The following is an 18,815-nucleotide window of genomic DNA, read 5'->3' on the forward strand; positions in this document are numbered from 1 at the left end:
GGGCTTTCATTGGCACTGGCAAAGAGGGTAGAATGAACTGTACTCTCCAAATTGGGACTTTCTCCAAGATCCCTGGAGAATCAGAAGTCTGGGTTGGTTGAGCTGGTTTGGTTTTGATTGGCCATCTGTTGTTGGGTTTGCATCTTTGATTAGCTGAGTCTTTCCCTTATTAGTCCAGAGGGTTAGCAGAAGCCATTTTGACTTCCTCTCCTGCACAGACTTTTGTCCCCTTTATGACTGCAATCAGCAACTGCTTCTATTCTGTGCATGTCTACACACGGATCTTGCAGACAGTGAATCACACCTGGTGTGAGAGGTTCAGTTAGGCACAGAGTGAGAGATCCCACCTCCCTGAGAGCCTGGCTTCTCTCATCTGTCCCTTTCTCTCTTTTCCTTGTCCTTAGTTGAGGAGCTTGAATCAGCCTGCTAATTATATCCTCAGCTGGGCCAAATGAGGACCTTGCACAGTGCATGGAGTGTTGAGTCAACCTCAGGCTACTCTGACTCTGTCTCAGAAACATTCTGTTTATAGACCTTTGCTCTCATTCTGGAATTCTTTAGTTAAGACCCGTTGCAGGGAGAAGCAGAAGCAGCTCATATGAATCTCTCTGTGTATTGTTGTTAACTTTATGATATTTTAAAACTCTGTACAACTTCATGCCACTCAGCTGACTACTGACTACAATGTGTACAATGATATCTTCATCTTAAAGGACTCCCAGGACTTCACAAACTGTATCATATACATTTGGGGGCCTGGCATTCCCCCACTGAAATGCAGCTACCTCTGGGTCAGAACACAGCTGCTATTGAATAGAACAAAACAACGCAAAGAGAATCATTTATTCCCCGAGTATCCTGCCTCAGGGATCTTGCCAGCTGCAACAGGGAAGATGAATACAGTATCCAATCAAAACTGAAGTGGGAGTTTTAAATAGGAAGAATACAATTGTCCAAACAGAAGAGTCTTGCCAATTCTCATGGTTTTGTCATGAGACTCGTGATAATTGTTTTCCTTAAAGCTTCCGCTTCTGGAGTCAAGTAGATATGTGCTGAATTGAGCCTTTATTCTTTAAAATTATATATATATATATATATATGCTCTCATGGCTGTGGAGAAAGCTTCAAAATGTGACCCCAGTCCACCTTAAAGACTCAAAAAGCGGAAGGTAAATGAAAAAAACAGCAAATCTATTATTTTACACAATGTCATGATTTTAAAGCCAACCTTGTGATTTTTGGTGAGCCTGATTCATGATTTTTGAACATTTGGGGTTAGCAATACTGCAGAGAAGCTGGTCAGGACACTGCAGCTCGTGTTCTTCCCCCCCTCAACAAAAAAAAAAAAAAGGGGGTGTGTGGAGGGGTCTTGGTTCACATGGCCATGCCTCTTTGCAGCCTCTAAAAGATAGCACCTTCGTTAGCATATGTTGTCCTCTGTTGAATCATGCTGGGGCTTTTTTCCATTAATGATATATATTCCAATCACCAGCACCACATTAAGCCTATAATGCAAAGTATTACCATACTTCATTTATTTTTAGGCTAAGTTAATGCTATTCTGGGTCTTCTCCAATGCACAGAGCTTCCCTAATCTTGCTCAGCTGTAGAGCCAGGACTCCCTTGCTAAACTAAACTAGCTAGCAATAATGTCTTTACGCTGCTGTTTTTGACTAAGGTTGCTATTTAAAGACTGAGTGGGAAGTGTATAGTCTCTTGGGCAGCTTTCTCAGATTGGAGCATGAAAGCTGGCTTTGAGTCCTTCCATGTGGTGTCTGTCTTATTCCTGTGGTAGGATCCAATACTATTGGCAGGCTAAGAATATGCAAGGCACGCAGCTTATGTTGTGGTTTGCAAATAAATTTGGAGCCTCTAAAATGGACTCTGCCCCATATTCTGCTCAGTCACCTTTGGGGATCTTGGATTTGTTTGGGTTTTTAACTCACATACCAGTACCTTTGTATGTCTAACCACTGAATTGTCGGGGTAGCTCAGAACTTTACTCTGTTCAGACCATCACAGTTGTTTGGATCTTTTAACAATTTGTTGGATTGGAAAACATGCGGTATAGTGTTAGACTCAAAGAACTCTATCTGTGTAGTTTAGGAAAGAGAAGGTCAAGGCAATGGTTCCCAAACTTTTTGCTAAGGTGACCCATCCACTGCATTTTTCTATTGGGGGGGACCCACCATTACCTATATATTGTGCATGCGTGTGTAACTACCATTTACCACCAAAGAAAAAAAGAAAAACACAAAGTTATGTGCTTTCCACGGTGCAAGCACTCTAGCCCAAGTCCTCTGCTCAGCTCCCTCCAGCACCCTTATTCTCGCTTTCCCAGCCCCTGTGACTAGAGAGCGCTGATGCCTGCTACTCCCCGGTAGTTTGAGATCATCACTCCTTTAAATGAGAGTGGAAGACAGGCTACAACAAAACACCAGAAAACACAGAGCCTCCGAGCTCTCTCTGTCCTGGAGAGAATTAGCCAGTCAAAGATCCTTTCATGTTTGAGAGGTCTAACTGAAACTCGGCTCCTCACTCCAGGCACTGCGACCTACCACACAGGGTCTCAGCACCCCTCAGAATTGGCCCCGCTGCCTCTCTGTCATGATGAAGGGGTGGCTGGGCCAAACCTGAGAAGAGCTGCAACATGCCAGGTCGCAACACCATTCACTCATATTTGGCCTGACTGCTCCTCCATCATGATGGAGGGGCAGCTGGGTCAATACCCTTTCCCCCAAGCGGCCCTGGTGGGCAGGAGCGCTCCCGGAGCATGCACAGTGTGAGAAGTGACATGGGGGGGGTCAGTGACAGGTGACTTGCCTAGATATTTACTGCAACCCACTGGTGGGTTAGGACCCACTGTTTGGGAAAAACTGGGTTAAGTGGAGACTCGGTTACACTCTGTAAATACCTTCCTGAGGAACAAATGTTTAATAATGGGCTCTTTAGTCTAGCAGACAGTTATAACAAGATCCAACAGCAAGAAGTTGAAGCCAGACTGGAAATAAGGCGTACGTTTTTAACAGTTAGGAGAATTAACGAAGGGAAAAATTTACCAAGGGTTGTGGTGAATTTTCCATTACTGGCAATTCTTAAATTAAGATTGGATGTTTTTCTAAGAGGCTTGCTCCAGTTTAAACAGGAATTATTTTGGAGAAGTTCTCTGCCCTGTGTTGTACAGGAGGTCATACTGGATGATCACACTGGTTCCTTCTGGCCTTAGAATCTATGTTTTTATTAGATTTTCTGATGCTTGTATTAGAGTCATTGGCACCTTCCTCTAGAAAAATGAAGTTAAAAAGGTAAATGGGGGGAAAAAGGTTGTTCCCTCCCATCTCCCAGACATTTGTGTTCTCAGGCTTTGCTCATATTGGCTCACCCCAATCAGTGGTTTAGTCATCCCCGTCATACTCTCTGGAATCCTTTGCACCCTTGTGCACCATAGGAAGTACCACAAGATCAAAGGGAGATGGGCCTATAAAGTGCTTCTGGCATCTCGACCAGCAGCCAAGTGGTTTTGGATTGTGGAGTTTTAAACAGTTCTAAAAACAGATTTAAAAATATAAAAATCTTCAGACCTTTATTATATTTGTATTGCTGTAATGTCTAAAGCTCCAACTGAGATCAGGATCCCATTGTGCTAGACGCTGTTCATATACATAATAAAAGACAAGTATCAGAGGGGTAGCCGTGTTAGTCTGGATCTGTAAAAGCAGCAAAGAATCCTGTGGCACCTTATAGACTAACAGACGTTTTGGAGCATGAGCTTTCGTGGGTGAATACCCACTTCCTCAGATGCATCTGAGGAAGTGGGTATTCACCCACGAAAGCTCATGCTCCAAAACGTCTGTTAGTCTATAAGGTGCCACAGGATTCTTTGCTGATAATAAAAGACAGTTCCTGCCCTGAAGACCAGGGAAAATAGAGGCAGAGAGAGGTGAAGAGGCCTGCCCAAGGTCACATACCAGTTCAGTGGCAGAGCTGGAAATAGAGCCCATGTCTGTCAAGTCTCATTTCACTGGCCTGTTCACTGAATAACCTGCCCTCCAGTACTGTATCCCAACCAGCAACTAATCTGGAACACTTCTACATCTTTTTCGCTTTAAACTATGGATGGGCCTGATTGAAAACCCCAGTCTTGAATGACCTCTGGGGAAGTCACAGCCCAGTTTTGCAGTGGGACCATTTCTGGTATCCCTGGATCCCCAAACTCTCTCAGGTAATGCATGTCTTGATCTAAACTTCGTGGCTTGGGTCCACCTCTCCTCCTTATTATTACTTTAACAGAATAATGACTAGTAAACAAAATAGCAAAGATTTTAATGGGCTCTATTAGTAAGAAATGACTTTTTAGCCTCTCAGTTTGAGACTATTGGGAGCTGCACAGCACGCAGCTCAATACTGTGGTCAATAAGGGAGCGCTCTTCTGTCTTTATTTGTAAGTATCTCCCAGGAGCCTGCATTCCAAAGCCTTGTTTCCAATGGATAACTCACTTTAAGAAACACCCTTAGCTTCCTCCTCAGTCATTGCAAGGAGCTATGTTGCACCTCCTGTTCTTTTCACTGTTCCCAGTGCAGAAACTGCTGGACACAGTAGTGTATGTAGGTTCTCTTTCCATGCAGCAAAATGAATGGATAAGTTGTAAGGATATTGGATGGGACCTATTCTAAAGGGAAACAAGAATGTCACTACTCTAGATGTAGAACTGGAACATCATCGGCTGGCTTGTCTCATGCATCTGAATATATGTCCCCCACTAAACAAGGTGGCACTCATGATTGTCCAAGATATTATGCCTATTCCTGTAAATAGCCATACCATTGAGAGGCAGTTCAGTACTGTGCCTCTCTGAAGAATGGCGGCGAAAATAATTCACTGGCATTATGATGCACTATAACTGTTGACTAAGATTGCTTCCACCTATTTACAAACCAGTGACATTGTTCTGCTAAGTCCAAGAATAGCTGTTTTAAACCACAGTTGAATGATTCTTGGAGAGGAGGCATAGGATGCTTTGTATAACTGCCGCTGTCCCCAAAACACAAGAGACAAACAAACAACATTTCACTGAAAGTCTGTTTTTTTCCTTGAAAAATGAATCAGTTGATTATTGAAATGAAGAATGTACCACACCTAGACTAAACAGGAAGTTGCTTTTTCCTAAATCCACTGATGGTCTGCTTGTGCTCTTCTCTAGAAAGAGCATCATATTGCCATGACAGATTTAGACAGACAACTGTCACTGAATGCTGAAAATAGACAATACAGCACAGTGGTGCACATCATGCTGGGAAATGCACAACTCTGACTTCTGATCTGTAACATTTTGATTGCTATGTGGGGGAGGAAAAAGAATATTCCTAGGTGTTTTTAAATAGCCACGACAATCTGTTACTTGCAGTGTCTACTGTATTTTAGTAGTAGCTTTATAGAAAATTACTTCAAACTCATGCAGTTTAATCAGTTCCTTGCTATCCCGTGCTCCCGGTCTGTTTGTTGTAGCTTCCTGTTGTCTGTAACCTTATACATAGTTTGTAAACCATTCACGACAAGGACTATCCCTTCTGTTATGTTTGTACTCTGCCTATCACAACAGAGCGGAGCCTCTAAGCACGAATGCAGTACAAATAAACAAGAATAATGTTGATATAAACTCTAAACTGGTTCTCCCACTACCTGACAAAGAACTTACTTGTATGAGGAATTAGTGGGCCTGTGGGATCAGGAATTTATAGTCTGTCCTGTCCTTTTAAAAAAGTCAAGCAGACTGTGGTTTATCAAGCATTTTGCAAATATTAATTAATCCTGGTGACACCGTCCTAATTATTGTGAAACTTAATTATTGTAACTATTAAATGTATAGTAACAATTTTACAGGTTGATAACCTGAGGCACAAAGAAGTTAAATTATATATCTGAGGATCGAACCAGGAATCCTGATTTGTACTTCTGTGTGCTAACCACACTGCCTCTCAAGAGCAGATGCAATGTGAGAAGTTACCATGTATGTGGGAGTAAAGCACCATGGGTAAAGTATGCAAAAGCCCTTAAAGGTCCATTTTCAACAGCGATTTAGGAATCCAAGTCAGCAGATTACATGTGTATTTAGCCACCAACAGGGCTAGCTTTGTGTATGATGCCGCAGTAACCACCTACCCAAGGACTAGATCCTTAGAGGTGCTGAGAATCAACAGATCCTTTGCAGTCTTGGCAATGTTTTGTTTCGAGTTCTTTTTTATTTTATTAAAAAGGGAAGAATTGTAAGTGACCCATGCATTTTAAACCAGGTAGAGCAAAATTTTTGTTTTTAAACAAACTCTTCGATTAGAAATCTAACTCCCAGTTGCTGTAATTCAGTTTCTGGTGCCCTAATCCCTGGCTTCATGATGATAATTGTTAACCTGGACCTTCCAGGAGATCCAACAGGAAGGTGCACTGCTTAACTTGGAATGGTGTCCCAGTTGTCTCTGGTACCTTAGAGAGGGGAAGGTGTTGGCCAAACACTGTAATACCAGCCCTTGGCACTGATATTGTGGGTGGCATTTCTTCCCTGGAACAGGCACCGTGGTACCAGCAGTGAGGCCTGCTATCATGCTAATTACAACAATCCTAGACACTTCCTATAGCCTTATTCATCCATAGTGGTGTGGGTGGTTGTTATTTGTATTGAGGTTGCACTAGGAGCCCCGGTCATGCATCAAGACCCCATTGTGCTAAGCACTGGACAAACAACAAAAAGTTCCCTGTTCCAAAGACGTAACAATCCGAGTACCATAATGCAATTCCACTGATTTTAGGTCATCGATTAACTGGGTCAAAACCAAAACTGCATTCTATTACAAATCAGAGTCTGCAATGTCAAACATGCCATTATACATTTTCCAGTGCAGGGCTCACTCTTAGAAAGGCTTCATAATTGTTCTGGATATAAGCTACCCAGCTCCCACTCCCAACTCCAATGACATCTCTTGATAAGTGTTTTTGTAGACCTTTGCCTTCACTGCTAACAAGGGTGTGTCTTTTACCTCACGATAACTAATGTATGCATGTGAGCTTTCCTGAGGTAAAAACACAGTGAAGGGAAGGCACTGTAGATTGACTGAGAGATAAATTAGGCAAGTTCAATCCTAGGCGGGGGTATAGGGCTGACTTCACCACAGGCTTATTTACACTGCCACTTTTGTTGACAGAATATGTCGCTCAGGGATATGAAAAAACCATATCCCTGAGCGACATGAGATACATTGATGGAAGCGCCGGGCTGGACAGCGCTATGTCGTGGAGGGTGTTTCTCCCACCGACATAGCTACCACCACTCGTGGAGGTGGTTTTATGATGTCGATGGGAGAGCTCTCTCCTGTCGGCATAGAGTGGCTACACGAGCGATCTTACAGGGGTGCAGTTCCGTCGGTATGACTGTGCCACTGCAAGCTCCCTAGGGTAGACAAACCCCTAGATTACTTCACAATAAACGTAGAGTGCTTTGTCCTCTCTGTGTTTTAACCTCAGGATAGCTCCTGCACATTAGTTATCGTGAGGTAAAAAAGCAGCATTTTTAGCAGTGAAGACATAGGTGGTACCAAGCTCTGACATTCCAGACAATTGACTTCCATTAATACAGACAGGACGGCAGTTCATCTGCCCTATGTTCACACCTCTTTGCTAAAGTAGAATGAACCTTCCGACCAGCAGTCCTCAACCAAGAGTCTGGGAGCCCCTGGGGAGCCATGAGCAGATTTCAGGGGTTCTGCCAAAATAAATCAGAGAGGAGGGCCAGTGTTAGACTCATTGGGGCCCAGGGCTGGAAGCTGAATCCCAAGCTCTGCTGCCCAGGGCTGAAGCCGAAGCCCAAGCAATTTAGCTTCGCAGGGCCCCCTGAGGCATGGGGCCCTGGGCAGTTGCTCTGCTTGCCACTCCCTGGTTTTTAATCTACTGAAGAACAGTTGTGGCACAGGTGTAGGGGTGGGATGAGCTCAGAAAGAAAAAGATTGGGAACTCCTGCTTCAGACTATTTTTACCTAAATATTTTAAACGTGAGTGTGTAAAGTTAAGCGCTTGCACTGAAAGTAAGTTACCTAAATAACAAATGTGTTCATTCCTGTCCAATACCTCTGAAAATGAGGCCACTTTTGGTGAGGCGCCTAACTTTAGTTTGAAAATTAAGTTTGAAAATTTCAGCCTAGAATCCTGGTAGGCTTAAAAAGGAATCATAGCCACTGTAAACATTTTATGTAATAACTTATAGGGTGTGGGCTATGAGTTTGGGATTTTTGAGGGGAAAACGAGAAAGCTTGTTTATACTTTGTGTCTGATGACTCCAGTGTTTGGGAGCTTTCCAAAGCAAATGTAGGGCATGTCAGAACGGGACACTGCGCCCTGTGGATGAAAGAGGCATTCATAAGGGAATGAAGCCTAAACCACACTTTTAATGTTTTTGTCATGTCAGTATTTTTTTTCCCTTTTTCGTTCTTCCAAAAGAATATAAGCAAAGTCCCAAGGTTAATGCAGTGCATTGAATGGAAAACCTGGAGATAACTGGGAAAGACAAAAAGGCTACTAGAGACATGGGTGTAGAAGTTAAAAATAGTCTTTTGATTCAGACAGAATATTGTTTAAAGTATTCCAAAATGTTATGATTGTGCAGTGGCTGCAGATGCTGTGCTATAAAGATGAACCATGCAGCTGTGGGGTAAAAAGCGCACTGTCTCTTTAATTGCTGCTACTGGAGTTCATATGTAGCCTATAGTTTCACATGATGTGTAATTCTGCAGCAATTACAGGAGGTTGAAGATGAGTGATGAGCCGGAGCACCCAAATGATAGAAAATCTTTTGAGGCTCAGTTTGATGATTAAAGCTGAGAGTCACTGTACTGTCCTTCCTCAACTGTAATAAGTCTATTGAGCAATCCCAGCTGTTTGGTTAGAGATCACAGCCCAGCAGTTTGAAGGCTCCTGATGTGCCATTCAAACAGTGGTTGCTTGTGATGGTTTTAAGGGCTTGGGGGAAGGGAGGGCAGTTGGGGAAGGTTGAACTCAAACACTCTCTGAGTCAGATGTGTATTTATTAGGGAGGTTTATAGCACTGTGGGTTTCTCAGGGGCGGCTCCAGGCACCAGCACGCCAAGCGCGTTCCTGGGACGGCAAGCCACGGGGAGCGCTCTACCGGTCGCTGCGAGGGCGGCAGGCAGGTTGCCTTTGGCGGCATGCCTGCGGAGGGTCCGCTGGTCCCGCAGCTTCGGCGGACCTCCTGCAGGCGTGCCGCCGAAGGGAGCCTGCCTGCTGTGCTTGGGGCGGCAAAATACCTAGAGCCGTCCCTGGGGTTTCTCTAGATCTCTCTCTTGCTCCTGCCCTGAGCTGCAGAACCACAAATGGCAGCAGGAGACAATGGGAAGTGTGGGTTGCAAAGTAAAGGTGAGGAGCTAGATGCAGATCACCGTTATGATGGCATATGCTTGGAAGATGCTTTCCTTACTGATTCCTCCACTAGCAGCACCTCTCTTCTCCCCTTCTTCATCATGCAAGCCTGCTGGTTGATTCATATAGGGTTACTCTTGAAGGCTATAGCATAGGAATTGACATCGTGGGTCAGACTAACGCTCCATCTAGTCCAGTGTCCTGTCGCTGACAGTGGCTGGCACCAAAGGCCTCAGAGGAAGGTGCAAGGAACCCTGCAGTAGTAGTTATGGGATAATCTACCTTCAGGGACAGTTGTTTCCTAACTCCCAGTGGTGAGAGGTTGGCTTATGCTATTCAAAACATGAGTCTTTATAGCCATTTCAGAGCTTTTGGGATTTTTATAATGGTTATTATCATCATCACTCTAGATAGTCTTGTTTCCCTTATAAATGCCCAGCCCTTTTTTGAATCTTCATTAACACCTTGTTGCAATGAGTTCCATAAACGAATCATGCGCTGTATAAAAACTTATTTCCTTTCCCCACGTCTAAAATGTACTTTTCATTCAGTTGCGCTTCAGACATGAATTGTTCTAAAGAAAAATGTTATGAGAAATTTTTTTAGGGATGGAAAAAAACACCTAAATTGAAAATGGTGACAGCAACTTGTGTTAAGGTACAGTACTGTTATTTTCCAAACAGGACCAAAATTGGTGGTGGAATCTGAATTTACTAAACCAAGCATTGCAGTGTTACTTTGTGAAGATCATATACAAAGATAGCAGGTTCCTTCTGTATGGAGAAATATAGAACCAGCACAGAGAAGGTTCCTGTTCTCCATCATCTGTCTTACATTTTTGTTCAACAAATAAAGATGCAGCAAGCTAGGTCTGACATAGTGAAAGTTTCCGTTTTTGGAGATCTTTGAATGAACTCTAGCACACTTTGAATTCCACAGTGCTTTTAGAAATTACCTCTTTTTATTTTTATGTCCTCAGTGTATTCATGTTGGATGTATAGATAAATGTGAGAGCAAACCAGTCACCAAAAACTTCTAACTTCTCCTGAATGCAAATTTAATATTGAGTGGCCTTGTGGATAAAACATCTGTCTTTATATTTTAAAAGTATGGAGTTCAATTCCTGTGCAGGTGGCAAGTCTCAGACTGTGGGCTGTGGCAGTTGCTAGAGAGATGGCTAGTCCTAATGATTCTGGCTCCTCCACCTTGTTTCCAGCTGCTTAATCTATTTTAGCTGACTCAGTGAAATTTTATACTTTTCCATGTAAGCAATGGCTGTGTTTGCCAGAGGGATGTTATGCAAGTGTAAAGGCAGCGGGATGTGTCCATGTGAGGATCTCTCTATTAAGTTGTGGTCCACACTGTGAAAAAGCTTGAGAGCCCTTCTGTTCAGGCTACACATTTCCTTAAGTTCTATAGAGACCCTGGGGGGTTTTGCCTTCCTCTGCAGCATGGGACATGGGTCACTTGCAGGTTTAAACTTAGTGTAAATGGCGGATTCTCTGTAACTTGAAGGCTTTAAATCACGATTTGAGGACTTCAGTAGCTCAGCCAGAGGTTATGGGCCTATTACAGGAGTGGGTGGGTGAGGTTCTGTGGCCTGCGATGTCCAGGAGGTCAGACTAGATGATCATGATGGTCCCTTCTGGCCTGAAAGTCCATAAGTTGATGAGTTTATATTAACCTTAATTCAGCTACACAATTCCATCTTATGTTAATTTTTATTGCTGATAAAATCCAGCAATCAAAACCCTGATTCAAAGTATTTCATGTGTTAAAACAAATCAAAAACAATTTAGCTGAATAAGGACAAGAAATAGATTAGGAAACCAACCAAGTTAAACAAAACCCCATTGAGACTTCTTCTGTCCTAATCTTGGATTCATAGACTACACACACGTGAGCTCTGAATGAAGGAATGAGGGCTCTGTGTCTTGTTTGACATGACCATTTAAAAGGCTAACCCCATGCATCAGCTTTTATAGGTATTACATCTTTGTATGTTTAAGTTGTATCTTTTCCCCCGATTCATGAAATGTTTTGGGTCTAATAAGGATTCACCTGGACTCTGCATACATATTTGATGAGAAAGTGAGCCAAACTTGGGACCTACTAACCCTGTCTTGTTCCCTTGCTAAGAGAGTTAGAACCATTAGGCTGAGCATGTTCCATTTACTGGTGTCACACGGATTAGTGTAAGGAAATGTAAGGTTGAGGTCAACTGGAGCAGATAGGTCTTGCCAATGTAATGAGGACTGATTTGAACAGGAGTAAGCAGCAGCAAGTTATTAGTTTCACTCATAGTGAGGTTGCTCTTTCTATTTGTAGCAGGTTTAATTGTGGATCCTTATTTGACCGTGCATCTGAGCTGATCTGTCTGCAGAAGAACACTCCCCTCCCAAAGAGATTGACTTTCATTTTAAATAAGTACAAACCAGCGTTGCCACTGTCTTCGGCAAACATCCTAGATATAGGCTTAATTTCATTGATCACTGAAATGCAGCTACTTCGGGAAGCAGCGACTGTCTGTCATGACGCTTTGATCTGGGGCATTCATTAGATTTGTCACCTAAAAAGAATAGCTCAGATGTGGGAATCTCCCTCACATCCTCTGCAGTGAAAACTGATGCAAAGAATTAATTCAGCTTCTCCACAATGGCCTTATTTTCCTTGAGTGCTCCTTTAGCACCTCAATTGTCCAGTGGCCCCACTGGTTGTTTGTCAGGCTTCCTGCTTCTGATGTGCTTAACAACATTTTTGTGTTTAGTTTTTGAGTCCTTTGCTCTTCAAGTTCTTTTTTTGGCCTGCCCAATTATACTTTTACACCTGATTTGCGAGAGTTTGTTCCTCTCTGTTTTCCTCAATTTTTAAAGGATGCATTTTTGCCTCTAACCTCTTCTTTTTCTTTGTTGGTTAGCCACGGAGGCAATTTTTTTGGTCCTCTAACTGATTTTTAATTTGGGGTATACATTTAATTTGAGCTATTATGGTGTTTTGAAAAAGTTTCCATGCAGCTAGCAGGCATTTCACCTTTGTGTGTGGCAATTGGGCAATTTCTGAGATTCATTTTTTACAAACTTCTTTTATTTTCCTTCCATACAATAATTCTTACAGGTCCAGTGTAGAACTGTCAGTATGCATATTGTATGAGAGGTACTCTATATATTCTGTTTAAGTTTTTGAGGACAGTCAGACTAAGTACGCTCTTTCTATGTTGAGACTTTTAGGGAATGTTTAGAGGTACTCTGTGTTTTGCTTACATTAGTCTTTCTCAAGTAAAAGAGCCCTCTTAAAGGTTCACTTCCTCTTTCTTTGACAGTCAATTTCGCCTCCGGTATATCGCTATTTTCATTTTTCCTCAGTCTGATTTCTATTCTGTTTATGGTTTACTCCTGGTGCATCTGGTTTCCTCTTGTCAAAAAAACAAAAAAAAAAGGATGTACATTCTGGGACACTTCTAACTACTTAACAGAAAAATATAGATCTAGAAGATGAAAAGGATCAAAACCCATCAGTGCCCCGTCTCCAGCGGTTGCACATAATTGAGTACATGAGGACACCCACATAATTGCAAAGAGTAATCCTTATGTGATGTGTCCAGGCAAAGGCCAAAATAAAGCAGAGAGGTCCCTCCAATATGTCTGGGGGAGAAAGTCGATGAATATATCCCCAGTCCCCAGTTTAGCAATTGATGGTTCATGTGAACAGGAATGGCAGTAATTAAGCACCTTATCCCTTTTGAACACAAAGATACCATTGGCATCCATGTAATTGTCCATTTATTTCTTTTATTTTATTAAAGTAGATTCTGCCAACACGATCTGGGTGGGTCAGAGAATGCTAAATATTAAGCATTTTATAGAATCATAGAATATCAGGGTTGGAAGAGACCTCAGGAGGTCATCTAGTCCAACCCCCTGCTCAAAGCAGGACCAACCCCAACTAAATCATCCTAGCCAGGGCTTTGTCAAGTCGGGCCTTAAAAACCTCTAAGGATAGAGATTCCACCACCTCCCTAGGTAACCCATTCCAGTGCTTCACCACCCTCCTAGTGACATAGTTTTTCCTAATATCCAACCTAGACCTTCCCCAGTGCAGCTTGAGACCATTGCTTCTTGTTGTGTCATCTGCCACCACTGAGAACAGCCTAGGTCCATCCTCTTTGGAACCCCCTTCAGGTGGTTGAAAGCTGCTATCAAATTCCCCCTCACATCCAGACTTTGATAGTATTAGATTTAGATCCTCTCTCTGCCTCTGGAATGAATCCTTGGTTCATCCTATTGCAACAGTAGATGTGGGACAGGCATAGCTAGATATGGATGTCTCTGCTTTCCTCCTATTCACCTCACCTTCACTGGAAGAATGAGTTACCAAAATACATGTGTTTTTAGTGCTAACATATGTGCCCTTTGGGAGGGGAAGAAAACCCAGAAAACAAAATTTAAGCAAAAAACAAAACTAAGATGGACTTGAACCAAAGATCTGAATCAAGATCCCAGGTCCAAACAGCTCCAAACTTTTTAGGAAAGTCAGTATCAAAATTAGTGTTTTGACCCCCATCTCTACTTTTACATTTTGTATATGTGTTTAAATATAGGGGGAAATATGAGTCACATGTCAGTAGGGATATATTCCTAATTCATTTCTACTTTCCTGAAACAGATTATTGCAAAGATCACCCAAGATGCAATAGATTTACAAAACAGTCTCCTCAGATTCAGGAAAATAGCAGTCCTCAGTGGCACAGAATAAAGGCAATTTAAGATTCAACTGGGGAAATTTTTTTCTTCCTCTTACCTAGAAAAAGTAGATCAGGAGCTTGTTCTCAGTCTCTCATAGCACAGAAAGAAAGGAGATGTTCTATAAAATTGAGAAGTGACAAAACTGATAAAAGGAAATCTATTTTCATATCCTGTGCAATTAGACTGTGGAACATACTGCCACAGGATGATGTTGAGGTCAAGAATTTAGCAAGATGCAACATGGGATTGGAATTTTTTTTTTTTTTTTGGAGAACAAGAATAGCCAGAGTTGTGATAATTGATGCTAACAAAAGAGTATTGGAAAAGATATATAACCTCATTCTTCTGGATTTTAGTCAGTCTGTAACTACTGTATTAGGAATTAGGAAGAGAACTTCCTGAGGGGCGGATTATCCTATATCTACTTACCATGAGCTTTTCTTGCACCTTCTTCTGAAGCATCTAGTGCTGGCCAGGGTAAGAGAGAGGCACTGGACTAGTTGAACTACAGATTTGTTCCAGTTTCGCAACTCTTATGTACCTAATTTCTCTGGCTGCTGTATGTGCCTCTTGTGCCTTTTTGGAAAGTCGTTAACCATTTATCCTTAAAATAACACTTGTTTTATTAAAACAAAGAGTCTAGACAATGACACACATTTTCTTCCCATTAAAATATGTATAGTGGGTACTGAATGTGCTGTTTACAAATACCACATGTTTGGGATTGTCTTCAGCAATGTTACAAAACAACCTCTACCCAAGAGGAAACTGGAGCAACCCACAGGGTAACATGCTCAAATTCCAGCTTTGGGAGGACAGTTGACAAACCTGCTCCATTTTCATTCTCACTGTTTGTGGCTGCTGTAGAGCAAATCAAGTATAGCTTGCACTTCATCATAACCCTCTTTGTAGCAGACTTGATCTGCAAGGTGTGTGGATTTATCAGCTGCAGAAGATATGGAGACACAACTTAACCGCATAGTGATAAGTGTTGTTCTGTTGTTTGTGGTTGTCATCCCCTAATAGCACCTACTATAGTTAAGGTTGCAAAGCAATCTCTGTTGCAAATCCTATTTTATGTGCTCATAACTTTCCAAAACATTCATTTCTTGGATTGAAATAGTCCGTAGTTGGACAACAGGGGAGGTATGGACTTATATGTGTGGTAACTGTGATGGTAGATAGGCTACTGTGGGGACACAACGCAACTGTGATTGGTGTAACTGAGTGTGTTACAAAAACATGGTGGCGGTTGCAGCGCAGTAGGACCTCAACCTGTTTTAGACTTGTTGCTATTTTCTTACTCTTCAACTGAGAGTAGCACTGACTGCTCTTCCTTTTGTTATATATTCAGTGTACACCTCTCAAGGGTGTGTATAATGTGTTTTGCAGCTTCTGCCTAATGTATGGTAAATTCTCTTCATCTGTAGGGTGACATTTATTCTTGATGTAATCAGGCCGATGATGTCTTATAGATGTCCAGACTCTAGGACTGGAAGGGACCTCGAGAGGTCATCGAGTCCAGTCCCCTGTCCTCATGGCAGGACCAAATACTGTCTAGACCATCCCTGATAGACATTTATCTAACCTACTCTTAAATATCTCCAGAGATGGAGATTCCACAACCTCCCAATCTTGAGATGCTGCTGTCACTCTCTTGGGTTGACTTGGGTTTCTTGGGTTGAAGAAAAGAGTGAAGGAGAATGGGTCTGGAGTCAACTTCCTAACTGTATGTATTTTTTTTTTAATTTGAATAGGAAATTTGAGGGAAAGGTCTTTATTGCTGGGGGCACAGAAAACAGCCTTTAGAAACATTTCATCCATCTAATCTGTCCTTTATCTAATTCAGGTATTTTTACTGCATTTGTCACAATGGTAACTGAGGGCACGTTTCCTTTTTCTCCATCTTTTGCTTTATAGTCGGGCTGGGCAGAATTTTTTGTCTGGTACTCTTTTTGCCACAAAATGCAGTCAGATTAATTAAAATGTTTTGTGAATTCATACTTATTTTTCCAAATCAGTTTGGGGGGTGAGGGGATTGGAAAAAAAAATCAGAACTTTTTGATTCAAAGTGACATTTTTTCAAATTTATTTCACTTTTATAAAAAATGTAAAAAGCTCAAAAATGAAACCTTTAGTTTTGGGTTGAACAAAATGTTTTGGTTGATCTGAAATGAATTTTTTTTTAACTGCTAATGAACCGAAAAATCTGGTATTTGCACAGCTCTGCTTTATGTCCTTTTGCAGCCTTTCAGACTGCAAGTCACGTAGGCCCAAGGCATTCCTGTGGCTGAGCTGAGATCCTGCACGAAGAGGGCTAGCAGCGTAGGGCATTCTGCCTGAATACGCTGGTGCATGTGCTCTGTGTGGCCTACGACACTTCATAGAGGTTTGCAGCTTCACACAGTAAAGAAAATAAAGGAATATTTCATGCCAGAATTTCCACTTTGGGGAATGGTAATGTGTAGATCTTGCACCGCCTGGCTAACAGAGACCAGTTTGAATAAGGTGCAGTAAAAATCCAGCAGCATTTTCTTGGCTCTTCACATCTCCTCCTCCCTATTTTTGTTTTTCTTTTTCCTATTTACCCCTTAACCTTTCCGCCTCTGAGTCTGTCTCTGCAAACTTGTTCGGTGTCTCCTCTTGTGCTTGACAGCACTGTGTGTTCCTGTGGAATGCAGGTACTCTGGATTAGTAAAATAACAACATAAGGTTTTCTCTCCCTCAATCTCCCTCTCAGTTTTGCTTCTTCTGTCTTTTGTTTCTATGTAAGTGCGAAGGGACAACTGGAATTAATTTAGCCAAGGGATGTTCAATGCAGTGCTGCACAAATCAGACACCTCCCTTTCTCTAGCTCTAGCCTTTGTGTTAAAGAGAACAAATATGCACCTCTGGGTTTGGTAGCTGCATGCTGCCAGGGGTTCCTCGTCTCAGGTTTGCAGCAAAGTGGCTTCAGAAATAAAAATGATTATGTTTTTTTTTTTAATGAGTCTCATGCTGGAATTGTGCACAGGAAGAAAATGAAGCATGTTTAGCTCCGGGCTAGTGTCAGGTTGTCCATGGACAGTTGCGCTGACTGGAGAAGCTTCCCCTGGTTACACAACTGGCAGGGGCCCTGGTGCAGCCATCGAGGGGTGGACAATAAGCTTCCCCACATGTGGCTATGCAGGGTACATTCACAACAGCAACTTGTGCTCTAGGAAGAGCATGGATCCTTGCTCTTGCTTTCCCTTCAATAACAGGACTTGGAAAGGGGACTGGGCAGATAACTGGGCCAAGGCCCCACACTCACCTCTCACATTGGACCATATATACCTAGTCATCTGCTCGACTGCACCCAGGCATCACAGAGATTAGTGGGAATTGAATTAAATGAATGAGGAAGAACTAAATATTAAATATGCAGAAATGCTTAAATTGACGAGAATGACAAATATTTGCAGCCCAACTTTGCAGAACTCAGAAGCTTGGACAACTAACCAGACTGAACCCTGAGAGGCCCTTCTGTCACAAATTCACTTTGTATCCTTTGGCAATACAGCTTGCTACCCTCCTTGCCCCACTCCCTGCAACTGTACACTGAAATGACAGCTTGAGGGATTTTTCCCCTTTAACCTTCCTAGTATGGTGCCTCTCCTATTCAACCAAAGTTTCCAGCTTTTTATCCTTTGTTCTAAGGGTCTTTTTACATATCTGGCACCCCCCAGCTTATTTCCCCACCAGAGAATGGCACTAGCTTGTCTGTCAGTCCAGCAGTAGAGTGGGTCAAGGTCAGCTTTATCTAACTTCTAACAGTTATGGTTGACAACTTGGCTGAGGGCTAGCCCTGACAACAGACAGTGCAATTACTCAAATGCTGCTTTACTAGCACACAGTTTTATTTTCCTGTGCTTTGTGTGGAGAGTTTAATGAGACTGACTAACCCAAAATTGTCACAATGTTTTTTTTGCTTCTGTAGGTCTTTTCCTTAAACATATGATAAACGTCATGTGGTCAGTGGATTTGCTGGAGGTATCGTCTTTCTGATGAAATGTAAACCTTACAGTCCTAGACACCACCTGTGGCCATTAAAGAACCTATGTTACCTTTTCTCAGAAATAGGGTAGTTCAGCTCCTCTGGTGATTAAATTTTGTCTATGTAAACTCCCTGCAATTTCAGATGGGTCCAGGAGTCTTCACTTTCTGGCCAAAGATGATTGCTGTATAGCTGCGTCCTGTTGAACAGTTGCTATGTTTCGCCCCAGAAGTGACTGCATTGTAGTGGGAAAAATTAATCTTGGATACAGTTTTGTATGTTAGGTTATAAAGTGCTTAGGTCTCCTTTCAGGTTAAATGAACTATGCCATAAATATCATAGTTATCGTTGCTTTTGCATGGTGTCTCCACTGGGAAACTAATCATATTTCTGTGCTTGTTTCAGTTCATTATTTATTTATTTTTAACTGGTCCTCTGTGTGTCTAGAAGAGTAACACCTCACCATTGCTCTCTGAAATGGCATGATCTTGGCTTATGCCCAAATAAATTTGTTAGTCTCTAAAGTGACACAAGGAGGACTCATTGTCAAAGCAGAACAGTAGTCGACTGCTTGTTCTTTCCCAAATGGACCAAAGCTTACTTGGCAGGGTTTCCACTCCCTGCGTGGAAGGGAAACTTT

The 18,815-nt window shown here is 42.2% G+C and overlaps 1 protein-coding gene across 2 annotated transcripts in view; it reads left to right on the plus strand.

Moving 5' to 3' along the window:
• The window catches only part of ITGB5 (integrin subunit beta 5), a 111,205-nt gene that overhangs the window by 71,551 nt on the left and 20,839 nt on the right, over positions 1-18,815 (plus strand). The window lies entirely within an intron of this gene.

Source organism: Gopherus flavomarginatus, chromosome 10 (assembly GCF_025201925.1).
Source record: "Gopherus flavomarginatus isolate rGopFla2 chromosome 10, rGopFla2.mat.asm, whole genome shotgun sequence".
Taxonomy (NCBI): domain Eukaryota; kingdom Metazoa; phylum Chordata; order Testudines; family Testudinidae; genus Gopherus; species Gopherus flavomarginatus.